This window comes from Tupaia chinensis, unplaced genomic scaffold (genome assembly GCF_000334495.1).
Source record: "Tupaia chinensis unplaced genomic scaffold, TupChi_1.0 Scaffold000117_2, whole genome shotgun sequence".
Taxonomy (NCBI): Eukaryota; Metazoa; Chordata; class Mammalia; order Scandentia; family Tupaiidae; genus Tupaia; species Tupaia belangeri.
In genome coordinates, this window is record NW_006159583.1 from 7,217,012 (window position 1) to 7,241,314 (window position 24,303).

General features: G+C 40.5%; 1 protein-coding gene across 1 annotated transcript in view; it reads right to left on the minus strand.

Annotated features, from left to right (window-relative positions):
- Positions 1-24,303, minus strand: part of SLC2A12 (solute carrier family 2 member 12) — a 67,029-nt gene that overhangs the window by 21,466 nt on the left and 21,260 nt on the right. The gene's annotated exons all lie outside the window — the stretch shown is intronic.

The following is a 24,303-nucleotide window of genomic DNA, read 5'->3' on the forward strand; positions in this document are numbered from 1 at the left end:
AGCAGGAAAGACAGGAAAGGGAAGTGCTTTCTCTCAACCCCAGCCCAGGGTGAAAGGAAACACTGAGAGGCTGACAGTCCCCATGTCTAGGGGAGGGGCCTAAAGTGCTGGCATCTGACACAGGCCCATGCCGAGCATCAGTTCCCCAGTGCCAATCCCCCTGTACCTGCTCTCAGACTGTGCTTTTTTCTGAAATCCCTTCCCCTTGACCTTGGAGAAGCTGAAACCTGAGCTCACACGTGGGCAGGAAATCATCTGAGGAGGGTGAAGGAAGCTGGCTACTCTCCCTTCTCCCACTAGGACTTCCAAGCCTGGGGCAGGCTGGGTTTAGAAAAGTTCTAAATTAAATAGAGCTCCAAGATTTGATTACAGCAGACTAGACATTTGAATTTCTAGAAGGAGACTCTTTTGGGCACCAGCGTTGATCAGAGGACGTATTACCCAAGAGTGACAGGGAACATTATGAGGCCTGCCTGATGGGATTAGGAAGGGCAGTAATGGAGCAAATTAACTTGCTTTCTACTCACAGCCTTTCAAATCCAGTTTGCCTGATAGAATAGAGTTCTCGCTGGGGCGGACTTGACAAACATTCTGACAACATTATCTCATCCTACCCTTACAAACCTCTACTAGGTAGATACCAGTACTGGTCCTCCTTTATAGAAGAGGAAACTGAGGCTAAGAGGAGTTGATAACTTGCCCAGACTACAGAGCCCAGAAGTGACAGGTGGCACTGAGCACTAGAAGTCAGCCTCTAAAACTCATGCCTTAGTCACTGAGCTCTCTTGGTAGTGGTTCAATAAATACTTGCTAATTGGGACCAGCAGGTGGCGTAAATGGTTAAGTCACCGGACTCCCATGTAGTCAACCGTTGTTTCAAGTCCTGGACCCAGCAGCTTAAAACTCACGCAGGGTGCAGGGTGCACGTGTGTGCATGTCCAGGATTCCAAGAGGAGAACAGAGGAGAAGGGATTGTGGCGTGGCCATTCTTACTGGGGGGGGGGGATTTCTAGCTTTGGGGCTCTCTGTCTCTGTCTCTCTGGCAAGTGCATGAGCCCTATAGCAAAAATCTCTCTTTAAAAAGATGCTTATTAAGTAAGAAACAAACTGCAGTGTAAGCACTTTCCACTATGGGGGGGGGGAGGACATAGGAGCTGCCACGCCCCTTGCTGACTGATTGTGTATTGGAAAGCCAGTGTTCCTACCTCAGTCCTGGTCCCCCCATCCAAGGTTTTATTTTCCACAGTTTCAGATACCTATAGTCAATCAGAGTCTGAAAATATGAAATGGAAAGTCCCAGAAAGTATCAATTCATAAGTTCAAAATTGCGCACCATTCTGAGTTGTATGTATCTCACACTGCCCTGCCCAGAGGATGTGAATCACCCTTTGGTTCAGGGTATCCATGCTGTAGACACTCCTTCCTTTTAGTCTCTTAGTAGTTATCTAGGTTATCAGATCCAAAAAACAGAGTATCTGTAGGGTTCAGTACCATCCGTGGTTTCAGGCATTCACTGAGGGTCCTTTTTTGTTTTTTTGAGAGGTTTTTGCTATAGGGTGCATGCGCTCAAAAGACAGAGAGACAGAAAGCAAGAAATCAACCCCCAGAGAGCATGGCCACGCCGCAATCCCTTCTCCTCCATTCTCTTCTTGGGATCTTGGACACGCACGCACATGCGCCTGGTGTGAGTTTAAGCCACTGGGTCTGGGACTCGAACTACGGTCTACTACATGAGAGTCCAGCGACATAGCCATTATGCCAACTGCTGGTCCCACTGAGGGTCTTGAAACATATCTGCAGATAAGAGTGGGCCAATGATACCAACCACCTGCCTAACCCAGTGGAGGGGAGAGGCAGCAGAAACCAGATGCCAGGCAGGGACCCCACCGGCTAGTAACCATCTGGGCTGCCTAAGTCAAAATGGAGCAGCCAGCTCTGCTTCTAGCTTGCTATTTTGGCTCTCAGGAGAGGATCATGCTCTACAGAAGAAACAGCTTCTTGAGTTAAACTTGCTGGAAAAATAAAATGAGCTATAAACAAGTACCGAAAAATATGTCTTTCTTCATTATCTTCTCCAAGTGGGTTATCTTTAAGTCATGGAGGAAGACTGTAACAAAACCATCATAATTATTACTGTTTGTTCTAATTAATGGGGAATTAAAAAATAAAATCCCATGTCTCTCACCCTCTCACCTCACCTCCCTCTCCACCCCAAAGACCTTTAGTAGGTTCTTATAGATTACATTCTTGGTAAAATCATTTTTCTCTTAATGAAGCAAGTATAGTGCTCAGGTAACCCTGTGGTGAGCTTTGCAAGACAGGGGAACCGAATCTGAGTAGGTGTGAATCTGAGTGCATGGCCAGATGGTGGCATGGTGGTTGACGTGGATGGATCCCACATAGCAGACTGAGTTTGAGTACTGGACCTGGTAGCTTGAAGAACACACTGATGGCCACACCACAATCCCTTCTTCTCCATTCTCCTTTTGGGATCTTGGGCATGCAGGCACACTCACCCAGTGTGAGTTTAAGCCACTGGGTCTGGGACTTCAACTGTGATTGACTACATGGAAGTCCAGCAACATAGTCATTACACTAACCGCTGGTCCAAATAATGGAAATTTTCCTAAAATCATTGATTTTGTCTGAATAAAATGGCCCACACTCTCCACTGGGTGCTTGTGCACATGTGCCCAAAATCCTGAGAGAAGAATGGAGAGGAAGGGATTGTGGCAGGACCATCTCCTTGGGGATTGATTTCTCACTCTGTCTCTCTGTCTCTATCCAAGGAGTGCATGTATCCTATAGCAAAAACTAAAAAAAAAAAAGAAAAGAAAAGAAAAATGAGAACTGCACAATTCTGATGAAACTTTTGTAATGAAGATCTGTCCCTGGACAATACAAGATAAAATTAAGGGTTGACAGGTGGCATTGTGGTTAAGAGCACCAGACTCCCACATGGCCAACCACAGTTTGAGTCCTGGACCTGGCAGCTTGCTTTCTTGCTTTCTCTCTCTCTCTTGCTCACATGCTCTGTCCCTCTCTGGTCAAATTTAAATAGATAAATAAATAAATAAAGTTAAATAAAATAATTCTTTTTTAAAAAAAGATAAAATTAAACAAAGTCAGTTTTTCTAAACTATAGAATCTATGACACAGACCAACTCCTCTGTCTCTTCCTTCCACATTCGACACAAATCAAGAGGAGCTGAGGATGCCCTGTGGCCTTTAGCTTTAGCGGCCATGAGGAGGAGATGGATGGAAAGGAGGGGCACTTGCTCATTTTCCTTCAGGGGTTAGCTCAGGTTTTCTTGATCCAACTTCCATCCACACAGCATCACCTCTCAAATCCCTCCATCCTCTCCCCACTTTTTCATGATGGCTTCTTGGAATTACTTGGTGGGGTTTGGGGAGAATCATCGCTGGACTCAGTAAAGCCCTGGTGGCTTAGATGAGAGCCAGCTGATCCTGCTGTTATAGAAAGTAGCAGAATTCCCTCATAAGAAGGAAGGAATGTGCACAAAGCACTGCTTACATGTGGTCAGTCCGAACTGCCAGGGGCCTGCCTAGACTAGTCCAAGATCCACACTGCAAGCAGTCCTAGGCGTACATTCAGTGTAGCAGCCGAGCCACGTCCTTGGGCAGTTTAACCAGTCAGTGAGCAATGGACTGAAGATTGAAAACGACACCTTCCTGTCTGTGTTCTGATGGGAACTTGTCAGGCAAGTCCTGCCCCTGATGTTTTAAAATAAAAGTATCATTGTTGAAGGGCCCTATTGATTTTTTGATTTAACAGAAAGAACTAAAGAATGAATGCCTTGGCCTAATACAGATTGAACCCCTGTAACCTAAAAATCCAAAGTCTGAAATAATCCAAAATCCAAAACTTTTTGAGCACTGACACGATACCACGAGTAGAAAATTCTATTCCTGACCCCACATGACAGGTCATAGTCAAAATGCTGCCATATGAAAGTATTGTGTAAAATTACCTTGAAGTGAGGGCCAGCAGGTGGCGAGGTGATTAAAGTGCTAGACTCCTATATGGTAGATTGTGGTTTGAATCCTGGACTCAGCAGCTTGAAAATCACACTGGGCACATGTGCATGTGTGCCCAAAATCACAGGAGGAAAATGAAGGAGAAAGGATTGTGGTATGGAAATTCACATCCTCCTAGGGAGGTCATTTCTCTCTTTCTTTCTCTCCATCTCTCTCTCCAGCAAGTGCACATGCCCTCTGGTAAAAACCTAAAGAAATTTAAAAATTACTTCCATTTTTGAACATAAGGTATATATGAAAAAAAATTAATTTTATACTCAGACTTGGATCCTATCCTCCACGATGCAAATTAAAAACAAAAATCTAGAATCTGAAACATTTTTGGTTCCAAGTATTTTGGATAAGAGATGTTCAACTTGTATTGACACAATAGATATTACAACTATTGACAGGATGGTTCCACCTCCCAATAAGAAGGTGTCAAGTTAAAAATAAGAAGACTATTGTTTTAATGATGGTTTTAGAACTGTAATATCACAGGTTTTTAAATTCAGGGAAGGTGAAATAAAAATCTAAATGTGGTGAGCCAGCAGTGGCATGGTGGTTAAGGTAACTGGATCTCATATGGCTGACTGTGCAGTTTGAGACCTGGAACTGGCAGCTTGAAAAACACACCAGGTTCATGTGTGTGTGTAACCAAAATCATGAAAGAAGGGTGAGATAGAGGAGAAAGGATTGTGGTATGGTCATTCCTCATGAGGGATGCTTTTTTCCCCCCCTCTCTCTCCAGCAAGAACATGTGCTCTCTAGCAATTTTCTTTCTTTCTTTTCTTTTCTTTTCTTTTCTTTTTTTAATTTGAAATTGTCAAATTAAAAAATAATCCATGTTTGGCAAATGGATTGAACTAAAAATCTGAAAGTGCAGCAAGGTGGAATTTATTGAAAGGGTAAGAGTCTTTTAATGGCAGATTTAAAGCAAGGAAGGTAGTGCAAGATTCTTATAGGCTTTGATGTTTTCTGGAAAGATATTGTGAATGACCAGCAGAAGGAATGGAGAGACCCAGTTTCAGTTTATAAGTAAAAAGCACAAAGGTATAAACCACCACATAGGAATTTAATATGCTGATATTTATAATAATGGAAAAAATTTGGAGAGGTTTTTGCTATAGGGTGCGTGCACTCACCAGAAAGACAGAGAGAGACAGAGAGACAGAAAGTGAGAAATCACCCCCCAGTGGGGATGGCCATGCTGCAATCCCTTCTTCTCCATTCTCCTTTTGGGATCTTGGGCATGCACGCACATGCACCCAGCGTGAGTTTAAGCCACTGGGTCTGGGACTTCAACTGTGATTGACTACATGGAAGTCCAGCGACATAGTCATTACACTAACCGCTGGTCCAAATAATGGAAATTTTCCTAAAATCATTGATTTTGTCTGAATAAAATGGCCCACTCTCTCCTCAAAGACTATTAAGCTAGTGACACATGAGACAACTCCCTTTCACTGCCACGGTGAAGTGGTGGCCTTCCTTGGCATCTATCTCTATGGATAACCTGATGATAGGCTGACAGGAGACAGGCTGTTTTCCCTTTGTGGAATTCCGAGTTACTCATAAGAGATGTAGTGAATGCTTCAGCAGTGAGCCACAGTCACTGTAGTTCAACAGGCCCCAAATAATTCATCCTGACTGCTCTGATAACACCCTCAACCCCATCATTCCAGGATGACCTCAGCAACTGGCACCCTTCTAAATGTCAGAGTCTACACATTTTTAAAGTTTTCCTCTATATTGCAATGAATGAGCAAAGTTTGGGCTTGCAAGAGAGAGGCTCACAGATAAGAGACTCACATGTCACGCGCTATCAGTGCATCAGCGCCGCGGGCCAGAACTTGTCTGATCCAGATCGGATCCCCAGAGTGTTTATGTATATGCAGAGTGTCACAAAAAGACCATGAAGGACAACTATGTGGAAGTCTCCCGTGCTTTGTGGAAGCCGCAGACTTGGAATTAATGGCTGTACTCAATAGAAACGACAGCCTTGTGAGTTACCCTGTTATTTCCTCCCTCCTACTCACTTTTAGCCACTGCTCCACTTTTTTTCCTACAGAAACTGTCATTTAGCCTCCGATACTGTGAGATTTAAACTCTGCAGGCTTCCAGGCTCACTTTTCGTTTGGCATGAGTTCTTCCTGAACCACTTGGCACGCTAGCCTGGAGGTTTGAAAGACTTGTAGATGGGTTGAAGCTCTTTCCAGAAAACTCCTAGCCGCATTGGAGGGAGTTTTACACTCAGGGTGTAGTTTTCAATAGTCTGATTTGCCAAGGAGTCATGCCCTGTCATTTGAGCAGGGAAGCCAAGTCCTGTGGTTTTTACGGCCTTGGAAGCGGTGTGCAGCACACCTGGTGCCCCAGGGAACTCACAATGCGGATTTGAAGGGACCGTGCCTGCCCCTGCAAACCAGATGTTTACATTCTGGCCTCATTAGTTCTCCAAGTGGGAAAACTGTGTTCTTTCAAAAATATACTCTACCATAGGCCACCACCTCCCACAGCAGCTTTCATGCAGTGGCTTTAGTTTCTTTTTTTCCCTTTTCTGAAGTCTCATTTCTATCAGTCTCCTTTGCGTTGTTCCCACCTTCAGCTTTTAGTAAAAGAGATTACATAAATTATAGACTAAGAAAAGCAATGAAGGAAAACCTTGACATCCCCTAAGCTTTCTGTCTGAATGATTTCTAGTCAAAATCAACTGGAATGACTTTCCAAAAAAAAAAAGAAAAAACAATGTGTTCTTCAACGGAGAATGGCAGAATTAAAGATGGAAGCCTTCTGTGAGCAGAAAGCAATATTGAGATTAAGAAAGTGCTTTTCAGGCCAGCAGGCGGTGTGGAGTAATGGAGTAACCTCACTGGATCCCATAGGGCAGCCGGATCCCATGTGGCTGACTTCGCCACCAATTAATTAGTAGCTTGAAAAAATCTTAAGAAGAGAAGGAGAAGGGATTACAATGTGGCCATCTCCCGAGGTGGGAGAGGCTGGTTGCTCACTTTCTCTCTCTCTGTCTTTCTCCAGTGAGTGCAAGGACTCTGTAGCAATAAACAAATAAATAAATAAGATAAAGTATTTTTCAAACTTTCTTGCTTGTGTAGCCTTTAAAACAATTTTAAAAATCAAGTGGACACATAGAAATAAGAGTACAAAAAACAACCAAGAGAGTGGCCAGCCTAATGGTAGGGACAAGTCTGTAGTTGAATGTTAACTTACAGAATTTAAATGGAAAGATCAAACCGCAGTAATACAGTAACACTGCAAATTCAGTAGAAGAGAGATTAATTGCATGGGTCTGAACAAGTGAAATAGAATTTTTTTGGCTCTAGACTGAAATATTACTGATTTTCTTTGATGCTTTGATTTCCATATTTAAGGATTTTTGTCTTCTCTTGAACTGTTGGTATAGGTTCATGAACCTAGTATTTCAACTGAATCCTAACCTTTTTCCTGACTAAGTTTTAAGCAAATTTCTCTTAACATTTTAAAATTTTGATCTATTAAAACCAAAATTGTTTTTCTTGAAATAAAAAAAAATGCATTAAAAAATACCTATTAAGGGATCAGCAGTTGGCATAATGCTGTCTCTGGACTCCCATGTAGTTGACCATGGTTCGAGTCCCAGACCTGGTGGCTAAAACTCATGCTGGGCACGTGTGCATGTGTGCCCAAGATCCTGAGAGGATAATGGAGAAGAAGGGATTGCGTGTCACCATCCCCCCTGGGGTGTGATTTCTCGCTTTCTGCTTCTCTGTCTTTCTGCACACACCCTATAGCAAAAACCTCTCAAAAAACAAACAAACAAACAAACAAAAAACCTATTAATACCTATTTAATGACTGCAGTAAGTGATATAGCTTTAGCAAGGTGCTACTTTATAGTATGTTCACTTTACTCACTGAGGTTTATGCCTAAAGTCAAACATGCATTCATAGATATGTACATAGCAACTGTGCTTGCTATTGAAAAATTTTAAAATAATTAAGATCTTTAGTGAATTAATAATATATATGTGTGTGTGTGTATGTGTGTGTGTGTATAAAGCAGCATGGAAAACAACTGTACATACCAGAGAGAGTGTGGGAGAAGGGAGAGAATTGGCAGAGGGTGAGAGGTAGGGAATCAAGGGGGGGGCAAAATACATAAGAAACAAGAAATAGAGGATTATTTGTTGATGATAACATGTATGGCAATACCCTTGGTTGAACCAATATAAAATGTATTCTGGATGGAAAATCTCATTTCGTATACTACATCAATGTATAGTGAATGACTGTAAATAAATAAATACATTTAATAAATAAGTGGGGGGGAACTAAGCATTTTTTTAACTTATGAGCACGCTAAATTTTTTTTTACCATAAATTTAAGTAGTAAGAAAGGATGTGATTTTGATCGTATTCTAGCTCTAACATTTAAAATAGAATAGTTGTATCACTCCTTTATATGTTTTCAGTGGAATTTAATGCCATTCCTATCTGATACTCATCATCATCCTTTACAAAATACAGGAACAAAATCTGTAACCTAAATTTTACATTGTTTCTTTTTTATTGAACTTAGTATTTTATCCCTCCTAATGCATTTTTAAGCTCAAAAGTCTTTTATTGATCACCCTTTTATACTTGTCTGAAAAAAATGGTCTTACATTAAAATTATAGTTTCAATTTTTACTTACACTAAGAACTTCTAAGTAGTTTTTCTGAATTTTTCAAAATATAGCAGTATCTTACAAATTTTTAGAAAAAAAATATATATGGGGACCAGCAATGGCATAGTGGCTATGTCACTGGACTCCCATATAGTCGACATGGTTCAAGTCCCAAGCCCAGTAGTTTGAACTCATACCAGGCGTGTGTGCGTGCGTGCCCAAGATCCCGAGAAGAGAATAGAGGAGAAGGGATTGCGGCGTGACCATCCCCCCTGGTGGGTGATTTCTCACTTTCTGTCTCTGACTTTCTGGCGAGCACACACAACCTATAGCAAAAACCTCTCCTCCACCCCCCATAAAATATATATGAAAAAATAAAAAATTGCATGTGTGAATTTTGTTTTGTTTTGTTTTGTTTTGTTTTTCAGACAAGGTCTCACTGTGTCCTGATCCTTCTGCATGAGCCTCCTGACAATCTGGAAGTATGGGCACATGTTATTGCACCTGGCTTTTATGGTGGGCTGGAAAGTGAATCCAGACCTCCCGTGTGGCTTCAGTCTGCCAAGCAGCAGTATCCAACATGCACTGAAAAGTGAAAATTTATTGGAAATACCTCTCTTAATGAGATTCATGGGGAGCTTTATCTTCATTATGTATCTGAATGAGATTCATGGGGAGCTTTATCTTCATTAAGGTTCAGGGTGAACAGCACTGATTTCAAGAATAACATGATACCTATCTACTGGTTAAATTGATGAAATTGATAATTCTCCAAAATAATTAAATAGATGAGAAGTGGAAGACATTTTGTAATGGCAGTGTCACTGAGGTCTTTGAATGAACAACAAAAGTTATTTGCAATGATATGTCAGCTTGTAATATGATTAGGTTATCCTTTATTTTTTTGTTGAAAGCAAATTAGTGAAAACATCTGGATTTAGGAAAGGACTATTATATAGTAATTAGAGTAATTTGCAACACCTACACTAGTATTTCTAACTTTTTTATTAATGTACTTAGACTTTTGTAATTTGAGATACACAAAATTTCTGGTGGGTAACAAGGATACATTCTTTTTCAGTGGGCAAACAATTAATTATAACTGGGGAAATGAGAAATTTTAAGAAGCAGATATTTTTAACTTGAAATGTAGGAAATTGTTTTCCTTTGAGGTATCATTAAAGAACTATTCTCTGGAAAGTGAACAACAGAACAGTATGCCAATCCTACTTTGCAGGCCACTGGAGTAGAAGTCAAAAAAAAAAAAAAAAAGAGCTACGAGTCTTTTCTAGTTTGAATTATAACTTTATATCATGGCTTCAGATATAATATTTTTGTTGCACTATTTTTCATGATTAATGCTTCTATTAGGAAAGTAGTATAATTTTTAATGTTGCAAATGTTCCTTGGAAACAGTCATAACATTGTGTTCTGGGAAACAATAAAGTAACAAATGCACGCTTGTGTTTAGTAAGACAGTGTTAAAACCTTAGTCTGTCACTTTAATATTTTTACCATCTAAAATGTATCATGTTCAAGGATATAGGAACTCTAATTGGAATACTCGACCGAGAAAAGTGAACATTGATGTATTAATGAGCAGTTGCTGATAGTATGGAATTAATGGGCATTTCACTAGTGAGGTCACTGGGCTCAGGCTACAGAAATGCAGTTTAGACTTGGGTTCTGTTGAAGAAAACAAGGTTAGTTAGCTAAGTTTTTCCTCTGTTTAGATGGAACATTTTCATATACCGTGTGTTATTCGTCCTTTTTAAAAAAAAGTTATTGCCAAGGAGTACATGTGCTTGTCAGAGAGAGAAAGAAAAAAAAAAAGGAAAAGCAAAAGAAAAACAACTGGGCATGGCCATACTGCAATCCTTTTTACTCCATCTTCCTATCCTATCACGATTTGGGGCACACATGCACATCTACCCAAGATGTCTTTCAAAAACCCTTGGGGCTGAGACTCAAACTATGGTCAGTCACGTGAGATCAGCTTTCCTTAACCCAACTACGAGGCTGGACCTCTTTGCATTATTTAATGGTTTATACCAGAGGACCAAATAGTTCACCACCTCAATCGATCAAAGTGACCTTTAACTTAATCATTTAGGAAAAAAGGAACAGTTTGTATACAAAATGATGATAACAAAAACCTAAGGATTTCGTGGGCATTTGGGTTGTTTCCAGGACTTAGCAATCGTGAAAAGTGCCACAATAAACATCAATGTGCAAGCACTTTTTCGATTAAGTATTCTTCTGTCCTTCGGGTAGATGCAAGAATTATGGAGTATGAGTTAAATTTTTTGCTATGTAAAGTAAATGTTTGTGGAAAAAGAAAAAATAACTTAAATGTATAAAATAAATTTCTTTTAAATAAAAAAACCCTAAGGATTAAAAAGGGGAAAAAAAAAAAACAAGATTTGAAGAATCTTAAAGCTGGACACACTTAAAACAAACCCATTACGTGAATACTACTTTAGAATGGCTACAGTTGACAATAAAAATCTATTTTAAAAAATCATAGTTATGCAATATGCCTTTTCTCTAAATGTATGTAGTATCTCATAAGAATGGTGGAAAAGGAAGACGAGCATTTAAAAAGCCTTTGACTGTGCATATTACAGGCTGGTACCCAGGAGGAAGTACGAAGAATATCATAATCTCTTTTGAAACACTTGATGTGTTTTTAGAGTCTAAACCTCTTTGAAATCCAGTATGACTGGGGTGAAGCAGCTAAATTTCCAAATTAGAACCTGCTGTTCCACGTCCCTGGAGTTGTCATAGTCTTTAGCTGTACAAACATCACATGTGCAATTTTTTTGAAGAGCCAGAGTTATTTGAGTATAAAATCCAAATTCAAATGTTATGGCAGATAACTCTCATGCTTCCTGGTAACCCACATCTGCCAAAAGGATGGTTTGCTTCATGAAATGAAACAAAGAAAGCTAGACCCTACACTCATTGAACTTTTTAAAATTCGAGTTTCTTGCCAAAAATGGAAAAGAAAATATTTTAGTAATGGACAATTCCCCATTTCTGCATGTCTTGCAGGCAAAGGTGCTGATTATCTTTGCTCTGTGCTGTCTTTCCAAGAATGTCTGCATAACAGCTTTGGAGTATAGAGAAGGGGTCTTCCCCTGGAACCACGGGCAGGTTTGTTAACTGTTCAGTAAAGCAAAGGTAATGTCTCCTTTCAAGGAAGACATCAGCTGGCTTACTATTACATACTATTTGGGTTCCTTAAGCTTGGGGATCCTCTCTTTGACAACAATTCACTATGTAAGCAGGTGTCATCGGACCCTCTTCATGATGTCTGTGGCATTGAGGTTTGGAGAATGAGTGTGAATGCTGATGTTCGGGGCTACAGCTATTGCTGTGAATAATAACCTGTCCTTTGTCTCTGACCAAGGAGTCTGTGTCTTTCATCAATATCCATGAAATTCCGACAGGTTAACGTGTTCACTTGAAAGTGGAATAAAATCTCAGCCCCTTCACAGCTATTCACAGTTTTATTACTTTTGGCAATGGTACGATTTTTCTACAAAGGTCTTTTATTGGTATTAATTTTAGATTATCCATTCAAGCCTGAGAAATTTAATGTGATTCTTAAGCTTACACTAATCTGTTGAAATATTTTTGTGAGCTCTAATATTAATTTAGTAACCAAAAACACCTCTCTTTCCAAATTCCAGGTTTAGATTTTTCCGTATTTCTCTTAGGAAAATCGTAAAGAAATTGCCTCAAGTATTTTATGCCCAGAGTAAGATTAAATACATCCAATAAGTGGGGCCAGCAGGTGGCATGGTGGTTAAGGGTGCTGGACTCCCACATGGTCAACTGAGGTTTGAGTCCTGGATCTGATGGCTTCCTTTCTCATTTTCCTTCTCTCTTGCTCTGTCCCTCTCTGGTCAAATTAAGATAAGTAAATAAAGTTAAATAAAATAATTCTTAAAAAAAGACATTGAATAGCTAATCCAAAGTAGGAATAAATTATCCCACATGATGGCTAATTTCAATTTTTTTCTTCAGAGGATGTTAGGTCTCACAGTTAGAGAAAAAATGAAAAAACTTGGAAACGAACATTTTATCTAGCACCATAACATTGTTCAAATGGCTTGTCTTTTAGTAAATTTAAAATATGAACATTCTTTAGTCATCAAATATTGGAGACAGCCCTGCAATCTTCAATTGAACAGCTTTACTCAGATATAATTTTTGGCCAAATGTGTATGGAGACACGCATAAATTACCACACCTTCAGTTCCATAGATATTGGGTCAGATTCACAGCAGAAAACACTGGGATATATCAACACCAGGCTACAGGGCTCCCCCATAATCACAGAAGCTGAGACTGTCCTTAAGACATTTTTGATTTATCCAACAAATATTTGTTAAGTCAATGGTTCAGGCTCTCCCTATATTAGACTCAGGAAGGCTCCAGTGAAGACGGCAGAGTTAATGGGTGCATGGAACATGTAGTTGAAAGTAGTTGCACCACTTAGAAGAATAGACATTTGAGTGTTTCAGCTTAAATCACATCTTTCACCTCTTACCAAAGTTTCATGATTTTCTATAAAACCTGTCTGTTTTCCTAGGAAGTCTTCATGGCTGTAGTGACCTAAAACTGAACCACATTTCTCAAAGTCACAAATCTATTCTCTGTAGTCTTTTTTTTTTTTTAAAGAGGTTTTTTCTATAGGGTGCATGTGCTCGCTAGACAGAGAAAGACAGAGAGACAGAGAGAGACAGAGAGACAGAAAGCGAGAAATCATCCCCCAGGGGGGATGGCCACGCCCAATCCCTTCTCCATTCTCTTCTCGGGATCTTAGGCACGCACGCACACGCACCCGGCGTGCGTTTAAGCCACTGGGTCTGGGAAGCGAACTGCAGTCAACTACGTGGGAGTCCAGCGACATAGCCATTACGCTAACTGCTGGTCCCTATTCTCTGTAGTCTTGACCTGACTGGAATGATGTAGAGAGGGAGGTGAGGATGACCATGGTATTATAAGTCAATGTTGGCCTATGAAGCACTTCCTGTGTGTCCCAGAGTGATTTAAGCAAAATGTCTGTTGAGTTGAATGCTGGAATTATCAGAACTATTTACCTTGTGTCTAGGCCATTTTTTTAAAAGATTTTTTCCATAGGTAGTGAGAGAAAAATGAGAAATCACTTCTCCCTCTGGGGGGATGGCTACACCAAAATCCATTCTCCTCCTGGGTTTTGGGGTGTGCATGTACACATTTCCACCTTGATTTTCAAGCCTCCAAGGTCTGGAATTGAACTACGGTGGGCCATGTGGGAGTCCAGTACCTTAACCACCATGCCACTTACTGGCTCCACAGCCAGACATTTAATAGCACTAATAGCTGTATATTGAGTCCACCCTGTATACCAGGCACTGAACTAGATATGCTTTATACAGATTGCTTCATTTAAATGTACAATTATGCTGTGAGATAGGTAGTATTGTTTTTTCCCCCTTTTAAAAAATTTGTCAGACTGTGCGTGCATTCTCCAGAGAGAGACAGAGAGAGAAAGGGAGGGGGGAAGTACCCCCCAATGGGGCATGGTGAAACTACATTTCCTTCTCCTCTGTCCTGTTAAGTTTTGAGGCATTCATGCACACATGCCCAGCATGTTTTCTGAGGTGCCAGAGCTAGGATTTGATCCGTGGTCAGCCATGTGGAATCTGGCTTTCTTGATCACCAGGCCAAGGAGCCAGCCCTACTGCTGCATTTTCTAGATAAGGAAGTAAAAGCCTGGAGAGACCAATTGGCTTTCCCAAAGTCCTACACTATGGAGCTGGGATTCAAGACCAAGCAGTCTGATGCCTAAGCCTGGCCAAATTCAAACACTGTGTGATATAGCCCCAACAGATTTCCCTACTGTTCTCTTCACCTTTGAAGCTCACATCCTCCTCAAGGCCGTCTGACCCTGCCATTATCCCTTCTTAAAGCTACCTTCTCCCAGATCTCCCCACTTTCTTCATACAGGCCTTTGTGTTACCACCTTGGAAGCACCTCCTGTGACCATCCTCTCTGAAATAACTGTCCTCTAAGAAAAAATTTCCCTTCTCCTTCTTTATTTTTCTTCATCACTCTTATCTCTGCCTACATTTAAACACTTTCTCTCTTATGAAGTTGTATCATAAATATATTCATTTTCTTGCTTGTGGCCTTGTCCTCATCACTGGCTCCACTGGGGCAGGGTATGGATCTTTCATCCATTCCTGAATCTCCAGCACCTGGCACCATGCCTGGTGTGTAGTAGGTGAGCAACACCCACCTGCTGGATGAGAGGGTAAATTAAAAATCCCCACCATTTTCTCCCTATCTTCTCTTCTTGGTCACTTCGAGGAGCTATCTTGCTGGAACTCCTACCTATTATAGTTTTCAGAGTAGGTAGAAGGGATTAGGGTGTTGGTGTCACCTGCCCTTCGATCTTCAGTGGGAAATTCCACTTGAATATATGAATATAAACATAGCTGAAATGTCAGTGGCAGCATCATTAGCTAACTTAATGTGTGACCTTGGCATAATGGTCATGCTGTTGGACTCCCACATAGTTGACCCCAGTGTGAGTTGACCCCAGTGGCTTAAAACTCATGCTGGGTGCTTGTGCATGTGTGCCCAAGATCCTGAGAGGAGAATGGAGAAGGAGGGATTGTGGTGCGACCATTACCCAGGGGGTGGGGTGGATTGATTTCTTATTTTCTGTCTCTCTATTCCTGTCTCTCTGGTGAGTACATGTGCCCTATAGCAAAAATCTCTCTCTCTCAAAAAAAAAAAAAAAAAAGTGACCTTGGAAAAATTTTCTTCTATCTACTCATAATGAAAAGATATTAATTATGAAATAGAAGATGTTAATTAATTTGTAAATATCTGAATTTTGGAGTTTAAAAAGGCCTAATAATTATTATAAAAAGAACAGCCACACAGGGTTTCCAAGCTACTTTTTTTTTTTTTTTTTTTTTTTTTCCATAGAGCACTTCACCTCCCCAGGGAGAGACAAAAGCACTCACCAGAGAGAGACAGACAGGAAAGGGAAAGTGAGAAATCACCTCCTTGGAAGGATGGTCAGGACACAATCCCTTCTCCTCCATTCTCTTCCTGGGATTTTGGGAACACACACACATGTGCCTGGCATGATTTTCAGTCCACCAGGTCTGGAACTTGAACTGTGGTCAGCCATGTGAGAGTCCAGTATCTTAACCACTACACCACCTGCTGGCCCTGTACATTAGTTATTTTAAGAAGAACTGGGTTTCTAACAAGCTCACGAGATACTAACATTATGCCTTGGGTTTAGGCTCATCGAGACTTTGCTGTGAAGCCCGAGAAGAAACCTTCACGTGGCTCTGTGTCCTTACGATGTCAATCAGTGCTTGCTGCTGAAGCTCGGACTATGGTGGAAACCTTCTCTGAGACTCAAGTGAGCTAAAACGATGAGAAACGCCCCAGGAACACAGTGAAGAGTCAGGTTAAGATTTTAAGCGTAGCCTGAAGTGAAAGATTAAGTATGAACAATAGAATGCTCAATAAAATCTCTAACGATGGGAGAATAGTGATTTAATTTCATAAAAGAGTTAAATATTAGTTACAGAAAAATGGAAGGCGAGGGCTCTTAACTTCTTGGGGCCATGAGCTCCTTCAATAGATGGTTGAAGCCTATGGACTCTTCCTTACAATGAAATTCTAAATGCATAAAGTACATAAAATTACTTGGTACCGAAAGTATGCCCCCTCTAGATTCTAGGGCAACCCCTACGTCTTCTCCAAGTACTTATGAAAACAGAGGATCAGAAAGTAAAATGATGTCAGGCATACAATTTAACCTAAGAATAGAAACACTTTGCTGGGAGAAAAAAACAAAAAACAAAACAAAACAAAACAAAACACATGCTGTGATCTAACACAATTAAGGAATGTTGTTCTAAGCCAACCCATATTTAAGGAGGTTTAATAAGGATGGGTTAATCCTGCTTTTTGATTTTATTTTGGAACAGCGAGTGCTTGTTCCTTCATACCTTTATTTACACAAGGAATTTTCTTGTATGACACGCACTAAACACTCTAAATGAAATACCCAAGTAGTAATCACATCAAAATAGTAAGTTTTATAGTGAATTCAAGATCCAATATGAAAAGCTTACTTCTATTTAAATCCAGTTGGTTCATATGATTTATACCAGTGGTCTTGAATACAGTTTTTTGTTTGTTTGTTTTGTTTTAGAGGTTTTTGCTATAGCGCACGTGCGCTCGCTCGACAGACAGAGACAGAAAGTGAGAAATCACCCCCCAGGGGGGATGGGCATGCCGCAATCCCTTTTCCTCCATTCTCCTCTCAGGATCTTGGGTACGCACGCACACGCGCCTGGTGTGTGTTTAAGCCACCGGGTCCGGGACTGGAACCACGATCGGCTACATGGGAGTCCAGCGACATAGCCATTACGCTAACTGGTGGTCCTTTGAATACAGTTTTGAGGATTAAAATGGGAATCCCTATGGTATGCTTTCTTTAGGGGAAAAAAAAACACTAAAATGAATATGAACATAAATGGCTGAGTCAGTAAGAGAAAGACACTTATTCAAATCCCTTTTAAAAACACTAGCTAGATCTATAGCTCAAGCCATGGATGTGAAGTGACTATCAGCTCTCTTTTTTAAAAAAGAGTTATTTATCTAATTTTATTTATCATTACTCTTATTATTACTTTTAATTTGCTACAGGGCATACATGCTCACTAGAGAGAGAGAGAAAGAAGAACGCAAGCCACTAGTTCTGGGACTCGAACTATGGTAAGCCAATTAGGAGTCCACACCCAAACCACCACGTCACCTGCCAGCCCTAGAGACTATTCTAGGAGGGAGCAACTGGGGCTTCTGCCTCTGACTGCATGCCTCCCAGCCTTACATGTGAGCACTCAGGTCAGTCTTTAGAACCACAATTCTAGGTTGGATAAACATGAGCAAGAAGAGTTATTTCCCTTTCCCATATCTAAACCTCCTTGAGCTCTGAGACTCTCCATCTCCAAAAAAATCTCTATTGTTTTTGGTCTAAGAAGTTCTCCAAAGTCTCTCTTCTCACATTGTAGCAAAAAAGCAGAGGTGTCCAACAACAACAAAAGCCAAGACTATTATTAGATACTGTGTCCAAAATTCCCAAGGAGCTATTTATGATTTAACAAAGAAATGCCCTAAATGCTTCTCATTAGTTGTTTCTGAGCCCTACCAACTCCCCTGCATATTTTCTTACAGGCAAAAACAGAAAGAGATTTTTAAAAAATCATTCCAAATGATGGATTGCTCTGCAAAAAACCTCGTGATGGTATCTGGCAAGAACAGGAGTTTCTTTGGCAGCCTAGCAATTCCAGCTTATTCAGTTCTCAGCCTGCCCACTAGAGAGCTTCATACAGGGAAAGAAGCACAGTTTAAAATCTTTCCTAGATCTATATTTCGTGTGTGTGTGTGTGTGTTTAAGTTCTACTCACCTCCTCCCTTATAAACACAAATGTAACCCAGCAAGATTTTTAAACAGACTTACGTGGGGTTCACTTAGAGGAACAGAAAGGACAAGAACATGAAGAGTCATTTCTTATTTCTTTCTTCAAAGAGAATATATCTAGTAACTATATTTTATTTAATGAATGAAAACAAACATACAGTAGCAATACACTGTATCATTAGGGACTAAATTGTATTCTCACACTGTAACTTGGAAATATAATTTGCTCAAGAACACCCAAAGCACTCACATGTCTCTGGGAGATGAGACAGGGAATATTATACGTTTTAAAAGATTAGCAACTGGTTAGAGAAGATACATTATTTAAAGCTCTCAGAGCCAGTAATTAGAAGAGCCGGGATTAGAACCCAAGTTTTCTGATTTTTAAATGTAGGCACTTTGTAGCCCAGAATTGAATTATTCTATATAAGGAAAGCACTAGTGCTTCATAAAATAAAGGTCTCTAAGAAATGGAGTGGATTCACAGAGGATATAAAGCTTTCATTAAGCTTCAAAAATAGAAAGGTTTGGATAGAGTAGCAAAGAGGGCAGTAGGAGTGCTTTGTGTGTTTATTGACTTTGGTGTGGAACAATGGGAAATAAAGAAGCTTAAAGGAACAAAGTATCACCTCATTGCACAAAGCCTGGGGCATCACTTACTTGTCTAGCTGTACTTTCTGTAAATGATGCCCCTGGGATACCACTCCACAGTCTACCTTGTAATCATTAGCACCCTGGAGTCATGTAGATGTCCTAATAGAGTTGAGAGATAAGAGAAAGTTTTCAAAACCAGGCAGAGGTTTTCCCTGGAAGATGGATGAGATAGTAACAGAAAGATCACGTAATTAACCTTCAGGTGTCTGGGGTTGTTGTGCTAAATCTGTGTGACCTCAATCTCTGAAATTTTTTCTGTTATTTCTCTAAAAGGACGATGTTGGGCTATATCATTTCTTTTTCTTTTTTTCTCTTTTTTTTTTTTTCTTTTCTTTTATTTTTTCGGAGAGGTATTTGCTATAGGGCACGTGCGCTCGCCAGACAGACAGAGAGACAGAGAGATAGAAAGCGAGAAATCACCCCCCAGGGGGGATGGCCACACCTCAATCCCATCTCCTCCGTTCTCCTCTCAGGATCTTGGGCATGCACGCACACGCACCCAGTGTGAGTTTAAGCCACGGGGTCCAGGACGCAAACTGCGTTTGACTACGTGGGAGTCCAGCGACACAGCCATTGCGCTAACTGCTGGTCCCAGGCTATATCATTTCTAATCTCCTTTTCATCTTCAAAGGTATTTGGCTTCCCTGATGTGACAGGAGGTAGGAAGGCATGGAAGGTTTTTGAGCAGTGAGGGAACACTGGAATGGGGGATGAATGGGAATGAGAGGGGACTGGGATGGAAGAAGACTGTCAGCAGGGTCGCACGATCATCTAGGAATGAGGCTGGGGTGGTGGAAACAGGAAAGAAACGATAACACAAGAACCATCTGGGAGGGAAAACGCAATACCATTTGGTCAATGACTGGACTGGGGAGAAGCCCCAGAGCACAGCTCTGAGTGACTGGAGTGACTGCCCTTTGGAAAAGAAAGGGAAGTGGTGAGGGACCCTGGTATAAGGGGGAAAGAATTCGGCTTGGTTAATTGCCAAAGTTTGGCCAACAGTGAAGCATCAAAGTGGAAAAATTCATGGGGAAAAAAAGAACCAAAAGCCACATGAGCTGATAGAACAGGAGATAGGGAGAGTGATCAGCTCCAGGGAGATGATTAACATTCCTAAGGAAACAAACATGAAAGCATTTGCAAAAGAATGTTTTTCTGTTTCAGAGTTAAAAAAAGAAAGGCCAAGAGACAGTAAAGAAGTGACCTCACCTCTGTTTTTAGAAGTAGGGGGAATGGAACATTCAGAAGTCAGTCAGACATTTAATAATTAGCATTGTGATTTTCTTAAATGTTTACCACAGCAATTAGAGACTGAATGAAGTATTTTTTCCATCTTCAACTCCACTCTTAGTCTAGAGTTACTGCTGTAGTGGTTTTATACTGCAACACTTTAGCTAAATTTAGCTAAATCTGGACTTCGTTTCCCCGAACTACCTTCCCTGTGTAACTCTGGATTAAGGTCGGCAAGAAGAGAAATTCTCATGCGATCTGGAAGGCCAAAGGGTCAGATCAGCCCTGTGCTTAAGGGGTTGGGGCCAGGCCATAGCCATCACTTGGGCACTTTGCTGCTGAGACTAGTTTGACCAGATCTCCTCCTACAGCTCTCCAAGTATCAGGCCTGGATCATTGTAGGCCTGGATGATATTTTGAATGCATTTTAAGTTTTTCCTTTTCTTCTTTCCTTTTTTTTTTTTTTTCCTTTGGCAATAAGGCACATGTGCTTGCCTAGATCATCTCCAGCTCTTGGAGAAGGACAAGCAGCAGCCGTTCTCCAGGTGGCCTGTGTCATCGAAGTTGATGTGGTGAGAGACAGGTGCAGGTTCTTTTAATGGATTCCAGTTTGTCTTCCCAGGGTCAGTTGTCTTTACTTCTCCCTGTCTTAAGTATGCTTTTTCTCCCTACCTGCCCTGCTGCCCTACAAAGGCTCAGGGCAGATGCATAAACTTTGCTAGTTTCCCTTTGTGGTCCTGATTAATACATTCTTCCTTTCCGCCCAATCATCCCCTTCCAGACTTTGCTTTCTCAGTGTCCCCTACAGATGTGTGATGTCTAATGACTATAAGAAGTTTCTTGCTCAGAGCCAACCTATAGGTTAAGGGAATAAGATCCCACATGGCCAACGGCAGTTAAACCCTAGCCCCAGTGACTTGAAAAACAGGCCAGGTGTGTGTGTACACGTCCCAAATCCTGAGCTGATGGAAAAACAGAAAGGATTACAGCCTGTTGTTCCCCATTGAGTCTGTGTGTGTGTTTTTCCCTCTTTCTCTGTCTCTCTTTGGAGAATGCACACCTCTCTGGCAATTAAAAAAATTCTTTATTCAAGTCTTTCATAGTAGTTCTGCTTCTCTAGTACAATTGCTTAAACTGTCTAGATTATCCAGGCTTCTTACACCCAACCTCCCTTCTAAGGACTACATTTTACATTTGACTTATTCTCAAGGGAGCAATAATGGATGATGATATTTTTAAATGCATTTTAAGTTTTTTCTTTTTTCTTTCTTCTTTTCTTTTCTTTTTCTTTTTTTATCTTTTTTTTTTTCAAGAGAGAAAGTGAGAAATCATTCCCCAGAAGGAATGGCAACCGGCAATCCCTTTTTCATTCTCCTCTCAGGATTTTGGGCATGCATACACATACGCCCAGTGTATTTTCCAAACTGCTGGGTCTAGGACCCCAACTGTGCAGTCAGTCATGTGGGATCCAGCCACCTTAAACACCATGCCACAGCTCACTATTTTTAAATAGACATCATGATAGACTAGGAACCAAATTAAAGCACTGGCTAGAATAAAGTGCATTGTTATTTTGGTCTGTGTTGCATCAGCTTAGCTTGAATTCTATCTGATGTATACATTCAACATTTCTTAATCAAGTTCATTTATTCAAAGCAAATGTACATTAAAAAAACTCTCTTTATCGTTACCTTCATTCTCTTTTATTCTTTACCTCAGCCTGGTTAAAAGTACATGCCCACTTACCTAACAAAGTTTCTGAAAAAGACTGTAACTATTGTGCAAAATGTGCAGAGTAGACAATTTCATAATCTGATGTGTGGATAATAATACACTATTTTTATTAATTTCACATTTAATATATATTCAAAGAGACACTGATTTAAAAAGAACTAATATTTACTATCAAGACCAACACAGGATTGCTGATATTCTTATTCTAGACTAGAGATTAACACTGAATTTCAGAAGGCAAGAGATAATTTTTATTTATTTCAACAAGTCCACTTAGCCTCTCTGAGACCTTCCTGTATAAAATTCAGTGAATATCCTTTCTGTATTGGCTTTCTGTGAAGGTAAAAGAAAGGACGTCAAAGTATGTAAAAACTGCCTAGCATAGCATTTACCATATTGGGTTATTGGGAAAGTCATGATGCAATTTTGCATAGAAGAATATTCATGACTTTCCAGACAACCTAATAGATGTCAATAATACTAATTGAATCTAAAGCTTAAATTATATTATTAAAGAATTAGTGGGGTGAGCAGATGGTATGCTGGTTAAGGTGCTGGATTCCCACATAGCTGACCATGGTTTGAGTAACAGACCTGGCAGCTTGAAAATCATGCTGGATGCCTGTGCATGCATGCCTAAAATCCCAAGAGGAGAATGGAGACGGGGGCAATGTGGCCATCCCCCCGGGGGGTGATTTCTCACTTTCCTTCTCTCTGTCTCTCTCTGACAAGTGAATATGACCTATGAAAAAAGCCTAAAGATAAATAAATAAGAATTAGTGTAAAGTACTAATTAAGGAATCCTAGAAAGTAAATACATAGCATTAATAAAGGTATTTAAAAATGTGTTAATGACAGAAGGATTTGCTCTATTTTCCAACATTGCCCCCAAACTAGAGAAAAGGGTAGCTCGAGATTGAATGGAGTCACACCACAAATGCACCTGTTCCAGAATCTTGAAATCAATGTCTCTCATATTATAACACATGCCATGACATAAATTCTTTCAGCCCTAGAGTTTCTCTGAACTACAACTAAGAAGTAGCTGAACTCTGCTTCACTATACTAAAGCCATATGGGAAGGTGTTCAGTTTGGATCCCAGGTTGATCTGAACACATTGGGCACACCTGTGGGCTGGAATGCTGCAGGGAGGATCCTAACATGGCTTGACCCTAGCAGGGGTCTCTCTCTCTCTCTCTCTCTCATAAAATAAATAAACTTTTAAAAAGTATATTAAATCAAGAAAACTGATGTTGGGCTGGCCCTAGAGTGCAGTTGTTAAGTACTGAGAATTGGGTGCTTATCCCTCATGGCTTACGGCACTTTGAATCCAGCCCAGGTAGCTTGAAAAACATGCTGGGCACATGTGAATACATGCCCAAACCCTAACAGAATGGAGAAATAGAGGAAAAGAATTGAGGCGTGACCATGTGCCATTGGGGGTGGACTCATTCTCTCTCTGGCAAGTGCATGTGCCCTCTGGATTAAAAAAAAAGAGAGAGAGAAGTAAGTTATTGTTTTATGATGAATACATGGAAAAAAACATGCTGGCAAAGGAAATCAATAGAACAATAGCTACCACCTGAAGTTTATCAAATGAGCAAAACTTATTATACTTGGTAATATAGAGAAGATTCACAAACAAGATTACAAACAAGATTAAGTAGTTCCTTAGTACAAGTCAGGACCTCTATTTGCTCTTTTGATAGACTTTGAAAAGTTTCTTTGAGGGGCCAGCAGGTGGTGTGGTGGTTGAGGTGCTGGACACTCCTTCATGTCTGACCACGGTTCGAGTCCTGGACCTGGTGGCTTGCTTTCTCACTTGCGCGCTCTCTCTCTCTCCCTCTGTGTGTGTGTGTGTGTCTGGTCAAATTATAATAAATTAATGAATTTTTAAAATGCTATTAAAAAATAGAAATTTTTTTGAAATAAAAATAAGTAAGATGCTGGCTCAAATTTCATTAGCTTCAAGTGTTAGAGTAGCCACAGAAGTATCTCACAGGAACACCTCCAAGATAATTGAATCTCAAAATAATGGTAGAAGCCTGTATCCAGGAAACTATTCTTTGGTGACATTTGTTGTTGTTAAGTCTCAAAAACCAGGGTCAAGGTCAAGGTCAAGGAAGAAGTCAGTGTCTCAGAGGCTCATGGTACTGTAAGTTTATCCTGTCTGCCATGCAAAGGTCTTATCGGAGAAATGTGGCTACCTGTGGTGCCAGAGGCAGCGTCATCTTCTAGCCATCCGTATTTTGGACTATGTGACCCAATCCTACCATAATTGATTAGGTCTGGACTGTCACCTTTGACATGGCACAACAAAGAGCAGGGTCAATTCGATTTCCTTTCTTTCTTTCTCTTTCTCTGGAATTTGAACAAGTCAGTATCTAGAAACTAAGTTCACTTAGCAGTAGAAATGGAAGCTGAAAAACAAGGAGGTAGAGTTTGGACAGGAAAGGCCACATCAGCCATGTGCAA